Source organism: Chiloscyllium plagiosum, unplaced genomic scaffold (assembly GCF_037043375.1).
Source record: "Chiloscyllium plagiosum isolate Xiang-an unplaced genomic scaffold, Cpla_swu_hap1 HiC_scaffold_28, whole genome shotgun sequence".
Classification (NCBI taxonomy): Eukaryota; Metazoa; Chordata; class Chondrichthyes; order Orectolobiformes; family Hemiscylliidae; genus Chiloscyllium; species Chiloscyllium plagiosum.
In genome coordinates this window covers 25,319,614-25,341,310 of record NW_028270166.1, presented here as the reverse complement: position 1 = coordinate 25,341,310, position 21,697 = coordinate 25,319,614, and the positions used below count along the sequence as shown (strand labels likewise).

The 21,697-nt window shown below is 41.7% G+C and overlaps 1 protein-coding gene across 8 annotated transcripts in view; it reads left to right on the top strand.

The window, feature by feature from the left end:
* LOC122565310 (protein unc-13 homolog A) overlaps nucleotides 1-21,697 on the top strand; it is a 431,554-nt gene that overhangs the window by 123,738 nt on the left and 286,119 nt on the right. The gene's annotated exons all lie outside the window — the stretch shown is intronic.

The window sequence follows — 21,697 nt, the reverse complement described above, 5'->3', positions numbered from 1 at the left end:
GTTTACCTGTAAATTCATTTTCAAGGAACTATGCACCTGCATCCCAAGTCTTTGTGTGCCAGTCCTCCCCAGAGCCCTAGCATTAACTGTATAAGTCCTGCCCTCGTTTGCCTTACCAAAATGCTCCATCTCTCACATTTATCTAAATTAAACTCCATCTGCCATCCTTGGCTCATCTGATCAAGGTCCCATTGTCCTCTTCGATAACCTTCTTCACTGTCCACTACACCACCAATTTTGGTGTCATCTGCAAATTTACTAACTATGCCTCTTGCATTCATGTCCAAATAATTTATATAAATGATGAAAAGGACTGGACCCAACATGAATCCTTGTAGTACACTGCTGGTCACAAGCCTGTAGTCCGAAAAATAATCCTGTACAATAACCCTTTCTCTCCTATCTTCAATTGGCTGGCTCCCCCTGGATTCCACATGATCTAACCTTGCTAACCAGTCTTCCACGCAGAATCTTATGGAATACGTTGAAGTCCATACAGACAATGCCTACCTCTCTGCCTTCATCAATCTTCTTTGTCACCTTTTCGAAAAACCCAATCAAGTTAGTGTGACACTATTTCTCATGCACAAAGCCATGTTGACTATCCCTAATCAGTCATTGCCTTTCTAAATGTATGTAAATCCTATTCCTCAGAATCCCCTCCCACAACTTACCTACCACTGACATCAAGATCCTGCCCTATCAATGATACAAGTATCTCAGCAAAGTGCCCATAAATCTCCCTGCAAAGCTTCCCACAAAGTTCTGATACAATGGATTAGCTCCTGGGATTTATCTACCTCTTATGCATTTTAAGACCTCCAGTACTATCTCGTCTGTAAAATTTTCAAGACACATGAGATTTTATACATCAAAACCCATGAGCTACTACCGATTAGCACACTCATTGGCACCTCTTATAGCTGACAGTACTAGCAAGGATTAATTGTTCAAAGTGTTATGTTTGACATATAAGAAGAGTATATGATGTTTTGTTATTAATGAATGATTGTATGAGATTTACAAAGTACAGTTTGCAAATTCAGATTACTGTAGCAAAATTGAATATATTACTAATATAAATAACTCTTGGGTCACTGATGGGTTTAATCTGTTTTATCTGTACTGTCGTTCTAGAGGAGAGTCATTCTTTCTTTTACATATTCTCTCCGTCTCCTTCTTTTAATGGAATCTTATTATTTTCACTCATAAAGTAATTAATTGAAATGTCCATAATCTCTTATAATTTGACATTCCTTCCCATATTGATAGTATATATCCCTTTATGATTATTAGACTAAAATGCAAGTTACCAGCTCCCATTACAACAGTAGAGAGAGGAAAGCATTTGTGCACGAATATTAGTAGCTGCTATATCAACCCACTGAAGCCAATCTGCAGAAGTTTAAACTTGACAATAACTTGGTGCACCATGTTCATAATTCTGCTTTCCAAAACTAATCTCACTGACTTGTGCTCTTGGCGTGGCCATGTATCTTTGTTTGTTTCAAATACTTCATTTATCCATTTATTCCTTAAACGTTAATTTTCAATGCTTAAGTTCTCCGGTATCAAAACATTCCATGTTGTCGTAATCCACTGTTAAGGAATTTATGATTCCTTTATGATTCAGTTAGAGATGATTTTACATTGGTAGTCCTTAATTATTGACTTGCCAATAATTTAAAATAGTCTTTATTTTTGTATTCATATTATTGGAATCTGCCGTAATTTTAAAAGCTTCTATTCAATTTCCTCTTGGCCTTCTTTTCTACTTCCATGGAAATGTTCCAAGTATTTCATGTCTATCCTCATAATTATAGACTTCCAGCCCTGGCATTTGTTCTGGTGAATCTATGCTGAATGTGCTCTGTGCCTTTAATATCTTCACTATAATTGGGTTCCTTATGTCAACATGTTTTATTCTAATCAGAGTGACAGTTTTCTTCAAAATTTATAATTATTTCTACATCCTTATCTCAGTTGTCTTGGGCACAATTTTTAAAAAAATTCTTGAATTACTTTATTTCCTTTTGGGGTTTACTTTTTGGTTTTCAGGGCTCATTTTCCATTCACACTAACTGTACCTTCTTAGATGATGCAGACATGTAGTGACATTAGATGGTTGGGGTATTTTATCTTGTACAGAAGCAGAATTAGAAGAATTTATCAATATCCTTAATTATCAACTCTCCGTTAAATGTAATAGAATGACAATATTGATTTCTTAGACATGACAGATAATGTCTTTATTTTCTCTTTTTATATTTGTTCATGGGATATGAGTGTCATTGGCTAAGGCGGCATTTATTTCCCATCCCTAATATCCAAGAAGATGGCTAAGAGTCAACCACATTGCTGTGGGTCTGCAATCACATTTAGGCCAGACTGGTAAAGGATGGCAGATTTACTCCCCTAAACGACATAGTGAACCAGATGGCTTTTTATGACAATTGGCAATGGTCGCATGGTTCTATTATACTGACTCTTTGTTTTTTTTTATTGAATTAAAATGTCACTATCTTCTATAATGTGATTTGAATGCATGTGTCCAGATCATTGGCCTCGGATTCTGGATTGTTATTCTATGATGTTACCACTATGCCATCATTTAAAATAACTAACATACTCCTAAACAACTAAAAGCTGTTACCTGAAGCGCATCTTACAGATTGATGAAGTCACAGCTAATATGTTTCCATTACCCTTTCTCTCCCAAATGTGTTTGTGATCTCTTTTTTAGCAGTAGTGCTGAAGATGTGTGCTTAAGATTTTGCTGTGCCTGGCCAATCTTCTAGTGCAGGAACAGTACTGGGATCTCCATGATAATATGAAGAATTGTCCACACAAAGCAGGACGGATCCAACTCAACCAATTACTGGTCTGATCTTTAGCAGGATGATGAAAGGAGTCACCAACTGTGTTATCAAGCACTGTTCACTGATGCTCAGTTCAGGTTCTACCAGGGCCTCTAGGTTCTACAGAGTATAAATGTAGAATTTTCTAATCAACCTGTTTGGAGAGAGTATTACAAACTTCCAGAGCAGATAGAGTATGAGCCTAGGCCTCTGGCTCAGATATAAGGACACCAACACTGCACCACAAGAGCCCAAGAGTGAGGATCATATATTTTCTAATCAACCTGTTTGGTGAGGATATTACAAACTTCCAGAGTAGGTGGGACTTGAACCCAGATCTCCTGGCTGAGAGGCAGACACTACACCGTGCCACAAGGGCCCAGTTCACAGAGTACTGCACTAGGCCTAAATATTTTCAGATGCTTCATCAATGATCTTCCAAGCATTCTATGGAAGATGACTGACTGTGATATAATGCATTTTTAATACATCGAAAAGAGCACCTTTTGACTTAAAACTCTCGATGAGGATGTTGTAACACCCTATTGTGATCGCAGCTAATTATTGTTACTGGATGAGGTCAGATCCTAGACTAAAATGTGGCTTGATTGATCATGTTTTGTTTTTTGTTTTGTTGCTTTTAATTAAATCGTCTCTCAGAGACTGAAATGCAGAATGTTGCAGGTCTTGGTTTAACAATAAAACAGCAATTTATTAAGATAAAACAGAATAAATAAATCAAATTTAGAGTTTTAAACACCCATTATAAGTATATTGCCATTATTCCCAAAACACTCCTTTTACCAGTTTCAATAAAAAAAATTCAGTACCCAACAGTAACCCTTGTACAGTGCTCCCATCAGAATACCTTTCTCTTGAAATTTGAAAGGTTTAAGAATTCTGTAACCTTAACTCCACATGTACAATATCTGATAGCTTATTTCTGGAGCTGTCATACACCTGTGTTTAAACAAACTCAGCTTCAAGACCGTTTCAAGGTTTGGGACTGTCACACGATAAGGAGGTAGTGTTTTTACCAGAATTGTTACTGGGCCAAAATTCTGGAATTACTTTTTTTTTGTTATTAGCAAGAAAGAACTTTTTTTGACTTTACAAAAATATACCAGAATTGTTTTTGCATTTAGGAATGACATCAAGGCAGCATTTGCCCAGTGTAGGGGAGTCCAAAACTAGAGGGCAAAATACTTTGCTCATTCCAGCTGTAGTGGCCACTATTATGCATTTGTGATTTGAATGAGAATGTAAATCTACAGAGTAGCACTTCCTGTAGTGAGGTGCACACTCACCCTGTCAACCTAGTTGACCCTCCCGAACCTTCTTGGGGGAAAATACACAGTCACTGTCCTTGAAGCATGCCCTGAGATGTTGGGGAACGCTGTCCAAAGGTAGAGTGGAGTAAGTGGTGAGCTGGAGCTGCCAATTACCCATTAAGATTTTCATTTTAGGAATAGGTGCTGTCTAGTTTCTCTCCACTGTCCGCATAGAAATGAAGTCAGATTAGCAATCATGAGTTATCAATGCATCATCACATACTAGTGAGATTCTCATCTGCTGTATAAAGTCATAGGTGGAAAAGAATGGTGAAATGCTTTCTACTTGCCTGGATAACTGTGGCTCTAACAATGCTCAAGGGGCTTGATGTCATTCAGGACGAAACAGCCCATTTGATTGGCACTCCATCTGCCATTTTCCACATGCAGTTCCTTCACCACTGATGGACAGTTGGCAGCAGGGTGTACCTGCAAGGTGCACTGCAATAACTCATTAACGCTGCTCCAACTGCACTTTTCAAATCCATAACCTCTATGCTAAAACAACAAGTGCAGCAGATGCATGGAAACGTTACCTGCGAGTTACACTTAAAATCATCCTGATTTGGTATTTTATTGCTGTTCCTTCATTGTTACTGGGCCAAAATTCTGGAATTACTTTTTTTTTTGTTATTAGCAAGAAAGAACTTTTTTTGACTTTACAAAAATATAATGTGACGGAAAATATGACAAATACCAGTATAATAAAGAAAATGCAAGTTACAATACAACTACTGTCGACTAACTACTAACCTACCCTATAAAACAAAACAAAACCAAACACTGTGCAAAACAACACCAATAAATAAGTAAGTGACTAAAAAAAAACAAATTAGCAATACTTGCTGCAGAACTCCCAAACAAGAAAATACGGGAGCGTTGTATATATACCTATATTAACTCAGGAGTCCCCCTTCCAGAGCCCAGGGCTTGGCAAGCCTAACCATCCTAGTCAAACAAATGCCCTAGTTGAGATAGCAGACAGATCTGTTTCCAAATAACTCAAAAAGGGCTCCATGCCTTATTAAAAAAAAGGTCTGTTGTATGGTGCACCGTATTTGTGACAAAATCCAAGCGAATGTGCTCTGTAATTAATTTTCGTCATCCCAGCAAGCCCAGCAGGTTCTCAGACACCCAATTCATCAGAATATTCTTCCTGCACAGTAAGTAAGAGTATTGAATAGTTTCTTCCCATGCCCGTCTAAAGATGATAAATTCAATAGACCTAGAAGGAGAGATGTTGGGTTGACTTTAACTTCGGTCCTCAATACCCTCCCTATCTCTCCGGCCACAGCGCTCCAATAAACACGGAGCCTGTGGCATGTCCAGAAGCAATGAGTAAGAGTATCGACGCTTACTGTACATTTGGGGCACATTGAAGATGCCCCTTTTTTAAACTTCACCAGATGGCCCAGTGCCAAATGAACCTAAGCAGAACTTTTAACTGCATACTGTATGCCTTATTACAAATTGAGATCTCTTGTGCATTCTCCCATACATCCTCCCATGTTTCAGAAGAGATCTCCACTCCTAGCTCTTCCTCCCAGACTTCACGTAACCAGTTAATATCCTGCCAAGCCCTATCACCCAGTAGGTGATAGAGGGCACTAACCGAAAGGGTGCTTGTGGCAAGTAGCAATAACCTCTCTGTATCAGGTTTACAGTGCTTAGTGAGAAGCGTAGTCTTTTTCTGGATGAAATCTCTAACCTGAAAAAAACAGAAAAGATCTCTACTGGGCAGCCTGTATTTGTGGCTCAATTGTTTTGAAAGACATCATAACCTCCCCCTCAAACAAGTCTCCCAAACTAGACACTCCTCTCGCTGCCCACAGCTTAAACCCTGAGTCCATCATCCCTGGTCAGAATCCCGGCGTACCAATTATGGGGTGAATGGCGAAGTCTTGGATAAGCAACCCTCACTGACACATTGCCTTCCATCCCTTGACCGTATTAATCACAATGGGGTTCTGGCAGTGGTCCATAACTGTCCTCATCTTATCCATGAATAACAGATTAATAACAGGGCCTGGGAGGCCTCAATATCCAGCCACATTGAGCCTGGATCGTTACCTGCCCAATTGGACACACAGGATGGCAGGGAACTCAATTGATACCTCCTGATGTGTGGGAAATCAACTCCTCCCCATCCTTGAGGCAGCTGCAATTTAGTAAGCTTGATGAGGGGCCGCCCACGACACCGAACGAAAGAACTAAACCAACCCATAAGTTTTTGCAACGCTGAAACATTATAGGGAGCATTATAGGGAACAAGGAAGGACATTCATCTTAATAAGGGCTTTTCAGCCCAGCCACAAAATTGGAAGAGCCTCCCATCTTTGGAGATCTCACCTAATATTGTCGAGCAGATGAACAAAGTTAGTCTGAAATAATGGACCAAACATGGGGGTAATACAAATACCTAGGTATCAGAAACCCGCCTGTAACCACTTAAAGGGGAACCTAGGGCCACCTTCAACCTCTGGTACTTCCTTAATGTTCCCCAAAGGCATAGCCTCTGACTTTGCAAAGTTGATCTTATATCCTGAAAAAGCCCTAAATGAATTAATATATAGTATCAGATGAAGTATGGAGGTCATCAGGTCTGATAAAAACAGAAGGACGTCATCCATATATAATGTAATCTTGTGTACCCTTGATCCCACTTCTGAAGCGGTTATGTGGATGTTCTGACGAATGGCCTCCTTCAGCGGCACTATCACCAATGTAAACAACAACAGTGAGAGAGGGCAGCCTTGACAACTACTCCTAAAGTTCCCACACTTCACCCCATTGGTGATGACCTTGGCCAGAGGGTGGCGATATGAAACCTCCACCCACCTAGCAAAGACCCAACCCAAACCGCTCTAAGATATAAAAGCGATACGGCCATTCCACACAGTCAAATGCTTTCTCTGCATCTAAGGAAATCACCAACCCCTGGATAGATCATTGCTGACATATTTGGACCATATTCAGCAACCTTCTAATATTATTAGAGGACCTACAGCCCCTTATAAAATCTGTCTGGTCCTTTTTGACAATGTAGGACAACACCTTCTCCAATCTCAGTGCCAAAATCTTAGACGGAATCTTAAAATCTGAAATTAATAGAGCGATGGGCCTGTAGGAGGCACAATTCTCAGGAACCTTCTCCTTCTTAAGAATGAGGGAAATATTAGCTTCTCTCAAAGATGGTGGTAAGCATTCATGCATAGAGGAGTGATCTGCCCTGACAGAATCCCTATAAACTCCTTCTAAAACTCACCCAGGAGACCATCAGGGCCAGGTGCTTTCCCACTCTGACGTTGCCTAGCTGCCTCTTGTATCTCCTGAACTGTCAAGGGGCTTTGAGTAGAGAGGCCTGTTCCAAGGTTACCCCGGGGAGATCCAGGCTCTTAAAACAGATTTCCATCTTGGCCCAACCTTCAGACAGACACAATTCAGAGTAAAAACTCTGAAAGGCCTCATTAATCTTTTTGGCATCGTATGTAAGGACCCCGGCGCTGTCTCTAACTGCAATAATGGATTGAGGAGCACACTTCTTCCTCGTCAGATACATTAAATACTTCCCCGGTCTATCCCAATACTCAAAATACCTTTGTCTAACAAAAGCAAGTTCTTTCTTTGTGATTTGTGTAAATATGAATTCAGAGTGGCCTGGCAGACCATGATCCACTGTAACTTGGTCACTGAAGACCTCGCAAAATGTGCCACCCCAGCAGCTTTCAGCAACATCTCAAGTAGAAGCTGTGGTTCCCCCTTCTGTCGTTTCCGGCAAGCCGAATAGGAAATAGTAAAGATCTTTGCAGTCTCCCATAGCATAGACGGACTACTAGCTGTGCCTGAGTTGATAGTCAAAAATTCCTGAAACCCCCTCAAAAAGTGTTCCACAAATTTGGAATCCTTGAGGAGGAAAGGATCCAGCCACCAGGAAAGGAACCTAAACCCTCCCTCTTGGCCTTAACCTCCAAATATACCACTGTGTGATAGGAAATAGCTCTGTTCCCAATTTTACAACCCATAATAGAATCCAGAAGGGTTGAGGGAGCCAGAAGAAGATCAACCCTCATCTGACATTTAAGCGGGTTTGAAAATAAGGTGAAGTCCCTGCCAGTAGGGGTGAAGACATCTCCAAATGTCCAGCAGCCACAACTCCTCGCATAAGTCACATGCTTGGCTTGTGAAGAAATAGTTGGGGACCCACAAAGCATCCTATCCACTGTCGGATCCAAAAGACAAATGAAAATTCCCCCCTATAATAATGTGCCATGTTCCAAAGGCACTCAGCTTAGAGAAGGCACTAATCCAAATTTTGAGGGGATGTGCTGTAGACATTAAAGATGCCATATTCCTCCCATGTATCAGGGCCTTAAGTATCACAAACCACCCTTGCTCGTCTTACACCTGCTCTAATAATGTGAACGGAAGATTTTTCTTGATAAGTTTTGCTACTCCCCTACTTTTAGTAGTAAAGGATGAAAAGAATACCTGGTCATAACCCTCCTGTTGTAACTTCAGGTGTTCCCCATCGTCAAGATGGGCTTCCTGCAATAGGGCAATATCAACCCTCTTAAGGTTGGAAAGTGCTTTTTTTCCTTTTAACAAGCAAATGACTTCCCTTGATGTTCCAGGTGCACCATTTAACAAGACACTTAGCCATTTCCCCTTTTAGAGACCCTTGAATCCCTGCTTGCAATGCGCCGAGCACAAATAAATGGAGACTCATAGAGTCTTAAAATTGTGTATACAAAAACTACTCTCACATAACTACAAACAACTATTGATACCAAAAAAACTACAAAGAAAGCCAACTGTAAAACCTTGAATGGGAGACTCTTCGCCCTGTCCATAGGGGCACTCTCACTCCCCATCCTGCCCTTCATAGCTCCTTCAAGCCCAGTCTGTGCCCCAGCCTTAGGCAAAAATAAATAAGTAAACAAGGAGATGATCCTTAAATCAACAAGAGAAGACAAAGTCAGGATAAGCACTCCGTCCATCCCCGGCTCCATGTCAGCCCCAATTATGACTAAAAGAGAAAAAGAACATATAATTTCCCATGATAAAGTCCAGTTAAAAAATATAATAGGAACAATATATTCCAAGATTTTTTTTTTTAAAAAAGACAATTTATTAGGGAGAGAAAAAAAAGGGAAAACACAGGGAAAGAAGGAAAAGAGGACAAGCATTAACCTTATTCTTCAGATCAGTTGAACTTATTAAAAGTGTCTACAAAGTTCTTGGTTTTATCCGCTAAGTCAAACGTATAAACTGAATCCTTGCGGCTGAAATGAAACACCACCGGGAACGTCATGAAATACTGGATGCCCAGGTTCCTGAGCATCTTCTCAACTTCATTGAAGGACTTCCACTTTTGAATTACAGCTGCCGAGAAATCTTGAAAGAATGTAATTTTTGACCCTTTGTGCAGCAATGCCTGTGGATCTTTCCCCAGTGATCTGGAGGCTTCTATCACTCTTTGCTTGTCCTTGTATGTGTGGAAGTGCACTAGGACTGAGCGGGGGCGCTGTAGTGGCCCGGACCTGCGCACCGCTACCCGATAGGCCTTTTCAATCTGCAGCCAGCCGGACTGGAATTGAAGGCCCAGAAACTTCGCCAGCCAGTGTTCAAAGAAGCTGACTGGCTTCCCACCTTCTTCACCTTCTGGGAGCCCAACAATCCGTAGATTCGACGTCCAACCTCAATTTTCAAGGTTGTTGACCTGGTTTCGTGAGGCCTGCACTTGCTGTTCCAGGGCCTGAATCCATCCGGACGAGGACTTGATCGCCGCTTCCGAGGCTGTGGTTCGATCCTCCATCTCCTCCATCTGTGCCCCGAGGCCCTGGAGCTCCCATTCATGCTTTTGTAGAATGGATGCGATGGGTTGGTTCTGGGCACAGATCTCCTCGAACGCAGCCTTAACCTTCGCGGTAAGTCTTTCCATTGCCACTGCCAATTCCTGCGAGTCTGTTTGGGAGAGGCTGCTGCTGTGGCCTCTGGCGTGCCTGGTGGATTGTTCTCCCTGCTGCTGGTTGTTCGCTCCCTTTCCCTTTGGCATCCTTCCCACTCCCAAATATCAATGAATATGTGTTGCCAAGGCTTTAAATGAATAACTGTCTCAGGAAAAGCAAAAAACACCAATATGCCTTGGCTGTTAGGCATAGCCGTCCACGGCAGTTTTACTGAATCGCTGTCATCTTGCCGAGTCCTGAAACTCCTTTCTTAAGAGCACTGTGGTAGTCCTTGCACCCCAAAGACAATAGCTGTTCAACAGGCAGCTTATTACCACCTTCTCCAGGGCAATTATGGGTGGCTAATGATTTCTGTACAGTCACACAATTCATTTTTTGCTCTCTCTTTGATCTAAGGTGGTATGCATTAAATAAATTTAAATCCCTTTTAAGATATCTAATGTGTAATGAAAATACTGTCTAGCATATTTGATCATATTCTTCTGATTGTGTTTCAACCATCTGGGGTCATGTAATCATTGCTTGTTATTCACTTTGATTTCTGCAATTTTCATTAAGAAACTATTCTTTTTAAACAGGTACTTCTAAATATTATTCTGTATCCTCTATTTTCAGTTCCAATTTCCCATCTGACATTGTTTAAAAGATTTTGGCTATTTTAAAAATTATGTTGTTTTATATATGTAGCTTTCACTGTATCTCATCATGGTATGCATGCACAATATTTGGCTACCAATACCTGTTGCAATGAGGATGAAATGTACTTTCTAATTTTCAAAGTGGGGAAGCATCTGTTCATACTCTCTTTGGTCATATTACTCCATGGAGAGGGAATATGCTCCCAGTCATTTATGTAGTTAATGCAAGTTGCAAATTAATTGAATTGAGGGTTTACCTCAGAAATAATCCATGTCCATTTTTAAACTCACTGTGGATGTGGGTGTTTCTGGCTGGCCAGCATTGCCCATAAGAATGTGGTGGAGAGCTACCTTCTTGAACCACAGCAGTCCACCTGCTGTGGGTTGACCCACAATGCCATAATGGAGGGAATTCCAGGATTTTGGCCCAGTGCCAGTGAAGGAATGGCAATATATGCCAAGTCAGGGTGGTGAGTGGCTTGCAGGGAAACTTGAAGGTGGTGGTGTTCTGATATATCTGCTGCCCTTGCCCTTCTAGATAGAAGTGGTCGTGGGTTTGAAAGATGCCATTTGAGGATTTCTGGTGAAAGTGCACACTGTTGCTACTGAGTATAGAGGGTGAATGTTCGTGCATATGGTGCCAATTAACTGAGAGCTTTTTATAGGATCATAGAGTCATAGAGATATACAGCATGGAAACAGACCCTTTGGTCCAATCCATCCATGCCGACCAGATATCCCAAACCAATCTAGTCCCACCTGCTAGCACCCGGCCCATATCCCTCCAAACCCTTCCTATTCATATACTCATCCAAATGCCTCTTAAATGTTGCAATTGTACCAGCATCCACCACTTCCTCTGACAGCTCATTCCATACATGTACCACCCTCTGTGTGAAAAAGTTGCCTCGTAGGTCTCTTTTATATCTTTCCCCTCTCACCCTAAACCTATGCCCTCTAGTTCTGGACTCCCCGACTTCAGGGAAAAGACTTAGCCTATTTATCTTATCCATGCCCCCCCTAATTTTGTAAACCTCCATAAGGTCAGCCCTTAGCCTCTGACGCTCCAGGGAAAACAGTCCCAGCCTGTTCAGCCTCTCCCTGTAGCTCAAATCCTCCAACCCTGGCAACATCCTTGTAAATGTTTTCTAAACCTTTTCAAGTTTCACAACGTCTTTCCGATAGGAAGGAGACCAGAATTGCATGCGATATTCCAACAGTGGCCTAACCAATGTCCTGTACAGCCACAATATGACCTCCCAATAAGTTGCACCTATCCAGACATGTGGGGAGTATTCATTACACTCCTGACTTGTGCCTTGTAGGTGGTGGATAAGCTTTGGGGAGTCAGGAGGTGAGTTACTTGCTACAGTATTCCTAGCCTCTGACCTTCTCTTGTCGCCACGTTGTTTATGAGCTGAGTCCAGTTGAGGTTCTGATCAATGATGACCCCCAGGTGTTGATAATGACGGATTCAGTGATGATAACACCATTGAATGTCAAGCGGCAATTGTTGGATTGACTCTTATTGGTGAAGGTCATAGTCTAGCATTTGTGTGGCATGAATGTTACTTGCCACTTGTCAGACCCAACCTGGATATTGTCCAGATCTTGTTGCATTTGAAAGTGAACTGTTTCAGTATTTGCTGAGACAAGATTGGTGCTGAATATTGTGCAATCATTGGTGAACATTTCCACTTTAAACCTTATGATTGGGGGAAAGTCATTGATGAAGCAGCTGAAGATGGTTGGATCTAGGACACGACTCTGAGGAACTCCTGCAGTTATGTCCTGGAGCTGAGATTACTGACCTCCCAACGACCATGACCATCTGCCTTCGTGTCAAATATGACTCCAACCACTGGAGAGTTACCTCCGGATGCCCATTGATTCCAGTTTTGCTGGGGCTCCTTCATTCTTCCCCTCACCTCTGGAATTCAGCTGTTTTGTCCATGTTTAAACCAAGGCTGTAATGATGTCAGGAAGTGAGTGACCCTGGCAGAACCCAAACTGGGCATCACTGAGCAGGTTACTGCTCTGCAGGCGCTGCTTGATAGGAGTGTTGATGATACTTTCCATCATTTTACTGATGATCGAGACTAGTCTGATGAGTAATCAGTGGGTTGGATTTGTCTTGCTTTTTATGTGCAGGACATACCTGGGCAATGATCCAGGTAGATGCCAGTGCTGTAACTGTACGGGAACAGCTTAGCTAGGGGAGCAGTAAGTTCTGGAGCTCAAGTCATAGAGATGTACAGCATGGAAATAGACCCTTCAGTCTAACTCATCCATGCTGACCAGATATCTCAACCCAATCTAGTCCCATCTGCCAGCACCTGGCTCATATCCCTCGAAACCCTTCCTATTCATATACCCATTCAGATGCCTTTCACATGTTGCAATTGTACTAACCTCCACCACTTCCTCTGACAGCCCATTCCACTCACATACTACCCTTTGTGTGAAAAAGTTGCCCCTTAGGTCTCTTTTATATCCTTCCCCTCTCACCATAAACTTATGCCCTCTCTAGTTCTGGACTCCACCTCACCCCCACCTACCCAGGGAAAAGACCTTGTCTATTTACCCTATCTACACCCCTCATGATTTTATAAACCTCTATAAGATCACCCCTCAGCCTCTGACGTTTCAGAGAAAACAGCCCTAGCCTATTTAACCTCTCCCTATAGCTCAAATCCTACAACCCTGGCAACATCCTTGTAAATCTTTTCTGAACCCTTTCAAGTTTCACAACACCGTCAGTGCTATTGTCAGAGTCCACAGCTTTTGCAGTATCCAGTGCTTCCAATCATTTCTTGATATCACGCAGAGTGAATCAAATTGGCTGAAGACTGGTATCTGTAATGCTGGGGAACACTGGAGGAGGCCGAGATGGGTCATCCACTCAACACTTCTGGTTGAAGTTTGCTACAAATGCTTCAGCCTTATATTTTGCACTGATGTGTTGGGCTCTTCCGTTATTGAGGATAGGGCCATTTGTGGAGCCTCCTCCTCCACCATTCATAACTAGATGTGGCAGAACTGCAAAGGTTAGATCTGACCTGTTTGTTTTAGAATCCCTTAGTCCTGTCTGTTACTTGTTGCTTATGCTGTTTGGCATGCAAGTAGTCCTGTTTGATGGCTTCACCAGGTTGACATTTTATCTTGGGTTATGCCTGGTGCTACTCCTGGCATGCTTTCCTGCGCTGTCCATTTGATCCAGGATTGATCCCCTGGCTTGATGTTAATGGTTGAATGGGGGATATGCCATGCCATGAGGTTACAAATTGTGCTGGAGTATTGTTCTGCTTCTACTGATGCTTCACAGTGCCTCATGGATGCCCAGTCTTGAGTTGCTAGATCTGCTCAAAGTCTGTTCCATTTTAGTAGGTGATAGTGCCACACAACACGCTGGAAGGTATTCTCAATGTGAAGGTGGGATCTCTCCACAAGCACTGCACAGTGGCCACTCTTACCAATACTGTCATGGACAGATGCATCTACAGCCAGCAGATTGGTAAGGATGAGGTCAAGTATATTTTTCCCTAATGTTGGTTCCCTCACCGCCTAAAGCAGATCCAGTCGAGCAGCTGTGTCTTTCAATATCTAACCAGTTTGATCAGTAGTACTGCTACCAAGTCACTTTTGGTGGTGGACTTTGAAATCTCCCACCCAGAGTATATTTTGTGACCTCCCCATCCCCAGTGCTTCCTCTAAGAGTTGCTCAACATGGAGGAGTACTGATTCATAAGCTAAGGGAGGATATATGTGGTAATTAGCAGAAGGTTTCTTTGCCCATATGCTGATATAAATATTTATGTGATTTATGTAGAGTAAAACTAAAGCAATCTTGTCTTCAAAATTCTGTCAAAATTTTATTTTCAGTTACTGCATTTTGTTTCATAAATTAACAACTCTTGTACAGCTAAAATACTGCAGCAGTAAGCAGGATATTCATACTTCTAATTGCATCCATTTATTGATCAAGAATCTGAGTCACTGTTTGAAAGCTGATAAAATTTTACACAGTGGAGATAATCTGTCCTTGTGGAATGACCAAATGAGTTAGGTTCAAAATATTTTGAGTCGAGAGTGTGGTGCTGGAAAAGCACAGCAGGTCAGGCAGCATCCGAAAAGTAGGAAAATTGATGTTTTGGGTAAAAGCCCTTCATCAGGAAAAATATTTTGAACAAATTATGAATTACTAAATTGATAAATTATTTAATACAGATCAATAAAGAATTGTATTTATGTCTTGAACTGATACTTGAAAGGGTCAACAATCCCAGAGAGTAATGAAGGTTATAATACAAATCTCAACAGGATGTTTGGCAAAGAATAGGCTCAAACTTGGATCAAACTAAGACTAAACAATTAGAAGGCAGTCGCTTGAAATGTATACCAGCATGACATAATTCACAGAAGGAAGAATCACCTTGGCTTGAAGCTCCTCTATGATAGTATGGATCAGAATCCATATGTGGTTTCTCTCCTTTATTTTTCATATACTTAGATATTCACCATTGTACATTGATTTCAACTTCATGAACTACAATGTTTACATATTAAATCATTTTAATATTAAATCTCTCTCTAAGGGCAATAGCTTAAACTTGTGTCTCTGAATGATAGCATTGATTTGTAGATGTGTCCATTTTTAGATACCCAGTTACAGGAAGGATATTATTAAGCTGGAGAGGGTTCAGAAGAGGATGTTGCCAGGTAAGGAAGGTTTGAGTTACAAAGAAAGGCTGGACTTCTTTCACTGGAGCATAAGAGGTTGAGGTGCAACCTTACAGAAGTTTATAAAATAATGAGGGGTGTGGATAGATTTAATGATAGTTGTCATAGAGTCGTAGAGATGTACTGCACAGAGACAGGCCCTTCTGTCCAACTCGTCCGTGATGACCTGATATCCTAACTTAATCTAGTCCCATTTGCCAGCACATGGCCCATCTCCCTCTTAAACCCTTTTTATTCATATACCCATCCAATCACCTTTTAAATGCTGTAATTGTACCAGCCTCCACCGCTTTCTCTAGAAGCTCGTTCTATACATGCACCAGCCTCTGTGTGAAAAAGTTGTCCATTAGCTCCCTTTTATATCTTTCCCCTCTCATCCTAAACCTATACCCTCTAGTTCTGGACTTGCACTCCAGGGAAAAGATCTTGTCTATTTATGCTATCCGTGCCCCTCAAGATTTTATAAACCTCTGTAAAATCCTCAGCCTCCAACACTCCAAGGAAAACAGCCCCAGCCTATTCAGCCTCACCCTATAGCTCAAACCCTCCAACCCTGACAACGTCCTTGTCAATCTTTTCTGAACCCTTTCAAGTTTCACAACATCCTTGCAATAGGAAGGAGACCAGAATTGCATGCAATATTTCAAAAGTGGCCCATCCAATGTCCTTTACATCGCAACATGACCTCCCAACTCATATACTCAATGCTCTGACCAATAAAGGAAAGAATACCAAACGCCGTCTTCACTATCGTATCTACCTGCAACTCTACTTTCAAGGAGCTATAAACCTGCACTCCAAGGTCTCTTTGTTCAGCAACACTTCCCAGGACCTTAGCATAAAGTGTCAAAGTCCTGCTCTGATTTGTTTTTCCAATATGTAGCACCTCGCATTTATCTAAATTAACCTCCATCTGCCACTCCTCAGCTCATTGGCCCATCTGATCAAGACAATGGACAATAGACAATAGGTTCAGGAGTAGGCCATTCGGCTCTTCAGCCCAGCACCATTATTCATTATGATCATGACTGATCATCTACAAATCATTATCCTGTTCTTGCCTTATCCCCATAATCCTTGATTCCACTATCTTTAAGAGCTCTATCCATCTCTTTCATGAAAGTATCCAGAGACAAGGCCTCCACTGCCTTCTGGGACAGAGCATTCCATATATCCACCACTCTCTTAGTGAAGAAGTTTCTCCTCAACTCTATTCTAAATGGCCTGTCCCTTATTTTTAAACTGTGTCCTCTGGTTCTGGACTCACCCATCAGTGGAAACATGCTTCCTGCTTCCAGAGTGTCCAATCCTTTAATAATCTTATATGTTTCAATCAGATCCCCCATCCTTCTAAACTCAAGTGTATACAAGCCGAGTCGCTACAATCTTTCAACATATGATAGTCCCGCCATTCCGGGAATTGACCTTGTGAACCTACGCTGCACTCTCTCAACAGCCAGAATGTCCTTCCCCAAATTCGGAGACCAAAACTGCACATAATACCCCAGGTGCTGTCTCACCAGGGCCTGCACAGCTGCAGAAGGACCTCTTTGCTCCTATACTCAATTCCGCTTGTTATGAAGGCCAGCATGCCATTAGCTTTCTTCACCGCCTGCTGTACCTGCATGCTTGCTTTCATCGACTGATATTCAAAAACACCTAGATTTCATTGTACTTCCCCTTTACCGAGCTTGACTCCTTTTAAATAGTAATCTGCCTTCCTGCTCTTGCCACCAAAGTGGATGACCATGCATTTATCCACATTAAGCTACATCTGCCATGCATCTGTCCACTCACCTAGCCTGTCCAAGTCACTCTGTATTCTCATAACATCCTCTTCACATTTCACCCTGCCACCCAGCTTTGTGTCATCAGCAAATTTGCTAATATTACTTTTAATACCTTCATCTATATCATTAATGTATATTGTAAACAGCTGCGGTCCCAGCACTGAACCTTGTGGTACCCCGCTGGTCACTGCCTGCCATTCTGAAAGGGACCTGTTTATCACTACTCTTTGCTTCCTGTCAGACAGCCAATTTTCAATCCAAGTCCGTAATTTTACTCATTAATCTCTTATGTGGGACTTTATCAAAGGTTTTCTGAAAGTCCAGGTGCACTACAACCACTGGCTCTCCCTTGTCCATCTTCATAGTTACATCCTCAAAAAATTCCAGAAGATTAGTCAAGCATGATTTCCCCTTCGTAAATCCATGCTAACTCTGACCTATCCTGTTACTGCTATCCAAGTGAGTCGTAATTTCATCTTTTATAATTGACTCCAGCATTTTTCACACAGCCGACATCAGGCTAACCGGTCTATAATTCACTGTTTTCTCTCTCCTTCCTTTCTTGAAAAGTGGGACAACATTATCCACCCTCCAATTTGCGGGAACTGATCCTGAATCTATAGAATATTGGAAAATAATTACTAATGTGTCCACGATTTTTAGAGCCACTTCCTTAAGTACCCTGGGGTGCAAACCATCAGGTCCCGGGGACTTAGCAGCCTTCAGAAGACCTAACAGTCTATCCAACACGATTTCCTGCCTAATATAAATTCCCTCCAGTTCATCCATTACCTTAGGTCCTTCCGCCACTATTGCATCTGGGAGATTGCTTTTGTCTTCCCCAGTAAAGACAGATCCAAAGTACCAGTTCGACTCTTCTGTCATTTCCTTGTTCCCCATAATAAATTCTCCCGTTTCTGTCTTCAAGGGCCCAATTTTAGTGATAACCATTTCTTTTCTTTTCACATACCTAAAAAAGCTTTTACTATCCTCCTTTATATTTTTGACCTCTTTGCCTTCGTACCTCATTTTTTTCTCCGCATATTGCCTTTTTAGTTATCCTCTTTAGCTATTTAAAAGTTTCCCAGTCCTCCGGCTTCCCACACATCTTTGCTATGTTATACTACTACTCTTTTATTTTTATACAGTCCTTAACTTCCCTCATCAGCCACGGCTGCCCCTTTCTTCCTCTTTGGAATGACCTGAACCTGCACCTTCTCCATTATATCCAGAAATACCTGCCATTGTTATTCCACTGCCATCCCTGCTAGGGTATTGAACCATTGAACTTTGGCTAGCTTCTCCCTCATAGCTCCATAATTCCCTTTGTGCAACAAGATCAATTTTGTACTCTGAGGTAACGTCCTTCGCTGTCTATGACACCTCAAATTTTGGTATCATCTGCAAACTTACTAACTATACCTCCAATATTCACATCCAAATGTTTAATATAAATGACAAAAAGCAGTGGACCCAGCACTGATTCTTGTGGCACTCCACTGGTCTTAGCCTCCAGTTTGAAAAACAGCCATCCACCAACAACCTCTGTCTTCAACCTTTGAGCCACTTCTGTATCCAAATGGCTAGTTCTCCCTGGATTCCATGAGATCTAACCTCGCTAACCAGTCTCCCATGGGGAACCTTATCGAATGCCTTACTGAAGTCCATATAAGATCACATCTAGTGCTCTTCCCTCATCAATCCTGTTTGTTACTTCTTCAAAAAACTCAATCAAGTTTGTGAGATATGATTTCCCATGCACAAAGCCATGCTGGCTATCCCTAATCAGTCCTTGCCTTTCCAAATACATGTAAATGCTATTCCTCAGGATTCCCTCAAACAAAACCTGCCCACCACCAATGTCAGGCTCACCGGTCTATAGTTCCCTGGCTTTTCCTTACCATCTTTCTTAAATAATGGAGCCACATTAGCCCACCTCTAGTCTTCCAACACCTCACCTGTGACTATCAATGATACAAAAATCTGAACAAGGGGCCCAGCAATCGCTTCCCTAACTTCCCACAGAATTCTAGGGTACATCTGATTAGATCCTGGGGATTAATCCACTAAAGCATTTCAAGACATCCAGCACTACCACCTCTTTAATATAGACATTTTTCAAGAATCATTTATTTCCCCATATTCTATATTTTCCATGTGTTACTCCACAGTAAACACTGGTGCAAAATATTTGTTTAGTATCTCCCCCATGTCCTGCAGCTTCACATATAGGCTGCTTTGTTGATCATGAGGTTCCCTATTCTGTCCCTAGTTACCTTTTTGTCCTTAATGTATTTATAAAACCCTTTGCATTCTCCTTAACCCTGTTTGCCAAAGCTATCTCATGTCTCCTTTTTGCCCTCCTGAGTTCCCTCGTAAGTATACTCCTACTGCCTTTACTGTATACCGTTCTAACGATTTTCTTGATCTATCTTGTCTATAACTGACTGGTGCTTCCTTCTTTTTCTGAACCAAACCCTCAATTTCTCTAGTCATCCAGCATTCCCTACACCTACCAGCCTTTCCTTTCACCCTAACAGGAATATACTGTCTCTGCATTCTTGTTATCTCATTTCTGAAGGCTTCCATTTTCCAGCTGTCCCTTTACCTGTGAACATCTGCCCCCAATCAGCTTTTGAAAGTTCTTGGCTAATTCTATCAAAATTAGCCTTCCTCCAATTTAGGACTTCAACTTTTAAATCTGGTCTATCCTTTTCCATCACTATTTTAAAACTGTTGGAATTATGGTCACTGGCCCCAAAGTGCTCCCCCACTGACACCTCAGTCACCTGCCCTGCCTTATTTCTCAAGAGTAGTATCTTGAGGAGATACTTCCTCATACTGAATCAGATAATTTTCTTGTTCATAATTCACAAATTCCTCTCCATCTGAACCCTTAAGACTATGGCAATCTCAGTCTATGTTTGGAAGGTTAAAATCTCCTACCATAACCACCCTATTATTCTAATGCTGACTATTAGGGGGTATATAGCACAATCCAAATAAGGTGATCTCACCTTCCTTATTTCTCAGTTCCACCTAAATAACTTCCCTGGATGTATTCCCAGGAATATCCTAAGTACAACAGGAATGCTATCCCTTATCAAAACCCCATGCCCCCTCCTTTCTTGCCTCCCTTTCTATCCTTCCTCTAGCATTTGTATCCTGGAGCATTAAGCTGCCAGTCCTGTCCATCAATGAGCTATGTTTCTGTAATTCTAGCAAATCTCCCTGCCAGTATATTAGTCCCCTTGCAATTCAGGTGCAATCCATCCTTTTTATACAGATCACTTCTACCCCAGAAGAGACTCCAATGATACAAAAATGTGAATCCTTCTCCCATAAACCAGCTCTTCAACCACGCATTCATCTGCTCTATCCTCCTATTCCCACCCTCACTAGCTTGTAGCATTGGGAGTAATCCAGATATTACTACCCTCGAGGACATCCTTTTTAAATTCCTGCCTAGCTTTAGGTATTCTCCCTTCAGAATCTCATCCTTTTCCCTTCCTATGTCGTTAGTTCCAATGTGTACATTGACGTCCTGCTGGTCCCTCTCCCCTCTTGAAGACATTCTGCACTCTCTCTGAGACATCCTTGATCCTATCACCAGGGAGTCAACACACCATTCTGATTTTTTGTTGCTGGCCGCTGAAATGTCTGTCTGTGCTGCTGAGTAGAGAGTCCCCTATCACAATCGATTGCTTGGAACTCAACATGCCCCTCATTATGTTACAGCCTGTTCGTGGCTGTTCGTGCTACATTCCCCTGAGAATCCATCACCTCCTACATTTTCAAAAGCAGCATACTTGTTTGAAATGGGGATAGCCACAGAAGACTCCTGCACTATCTGCCTGCCCCTCCTTCCTTTCCTGGAGGTAACTCATCTACCTGACTGTATCTCTTTTCCCTCAGCTGGGAGACTTCAAGTCTAGCGGGCACATTTTTAAGGTGAGAGAAGAAAGATTTTAAAAAAGACATGAGGAGCAGTATTTTTTTGCACAGATGTTGGTTTGCATATGGAATGAATTTCCTGAAGAAGTCGTAGGTTTGAGTACAGTTACAATGTTTAACAGACATTTGGATAAATTCATTAATAGAAAATGAATTTGGAGCGATATGAGCCATGTGTAGGCAGGTGGAACTAGTTTAGTTTGAGATTATATTCAGCATGGACTAGTTGGACCAAAGGGTCTGTTTCTGTGCTATGTGACTATGATTTTATGATGGATGGAAATTAAATGGCTTTGGTGAAGAAATGGTTTCTTTTTGATTGTCAGAAAGCACACATTTCTTTGTGAATTTTATTTGCATTAAGTTTTGGCTCATTCTTTTCCTCACTGTAGAGCTTACTTTAGATAATTGGCCTAT